At 32.8% G+C, this 1,212-nt stretch overlaps 1 non-coding gene across 1 annotated transcript; it reads left to right on the forward strand.

The window, feature by feature from the left end:
• The first annotated feature begins 857 nt into the window (after window positions 1-857).
• LOC122678419 lies at window positions 858-964 on the forward strand. Its single transcript, XR_006336094.1, has one exon. It is a non-coding gene; the product is annotated as a U6 spliceosomal RNA (small nuclear RNA).
• Window positions 965-1,212: the final 248 nt, after the last annotated feature.

The following is a 1,212-nucleotide window of genomic DNA, read 5'->3' on the forward strand; positions in this document are numbered from 1 at the left end:
TCCTACTCCAGGGGATCTTCTGACCCAGGGATAGAACTCGTGTTTCACATAGCCAATATTCAATAATAACTTTAATGAAGTATAATTTATAAAAATATTCAATCACTATGCTTTTTGACCCTCTAGGCATTCAATGCTATATTGTCAGCTTTTCAAAACTAACTTCAACTCCCTTCTCCAAGTAACTGCCTTGGCAGGATCTCAGCTGAAGATGCGTCTTGTATATATGTTACAACTTGTCCAGAGGAAACAGACGCTCTTTTCCATTAAACACTCTGAAAGCACAGGGCATCACTAGACTACTGCTCTTTGATAGCATCTCTCTTTGCTCAAAAGAACAAGGTGTTAAGAGCGTGACAAATGAATGACTCTAATCTCATCCTGAGTAAGACTTTCCACTTTTTTCTAAATGTCATTTGATACAGCTGTAAGAGTCCATGCATATGAAAAATCATTTTATCAGTCAACAGAAAAAAAATTATTGCCAATGTATCTACACAGTCATATATTTTTAAATGCTATTATTCAGATTTTTGACCTTTATTACTAGATTTGGCTCTTAATATGTATTGGTAGTTTCTAAAAATAAAATATTACTTAAAAACCTGAATATTTACCATAAATCTGACATACTCAAAAATTCTTTCACCTCTAAAAGTAGTTCCAATGGAGGAACTTCCAAATAGCTTCATTTCTTAATGTTGATTTGATCTAATTTGTATAAACACTCTAATGTCATAATTATTGCTTTAATAAGCTATGTTTACTGTCATTTTATTTTGATGATTGTGAATAATTTTGTGATTAAAATATGTGCTTCCAATGAAAACAAATTTCAAAGTAAAGAAAAGAAAATGGTGCTCGCTTCGGCAGCACATATACTAAAATTGGAACGATACAGAGAAGATTAGCATGGCCCCTGCGCAAGGATGACACGCAAATTCGTGAAGCGTTCCATATTTTTGAACACTTGATTAAATTTGAAAAAAAAAAAAAAGAAAGAAAAGAAAATGACTGGAAATTGTATAAATGATTCTGGCATATCCTCATTAGTAGAACTGGACTATAGAAAGAATTAACTAGATGAATGTAATGCCTATTGTAAGAGCTATGAAAGAGCTAAGATTTTACCCAACTTGCCCAGCTAACAGTTTCATGGATCTGGCAGAAAACATGAAACTCATGAGTCACAATGAAAGGACTCTATTATTC

This window comes from Cervus elaphus, chromosome 20 (assembly GCF_910594005.1).
Source record: "Cervus elaphus chromosome 20, mCerEla1.1, whole genome shotgun sequence".
Taxonomy (NCBI): Eukaryota; Metazoa; Chordata; class Mammalia; order Artiodactyla; family Cervidae; genus Cervus; species Cervus elaphus.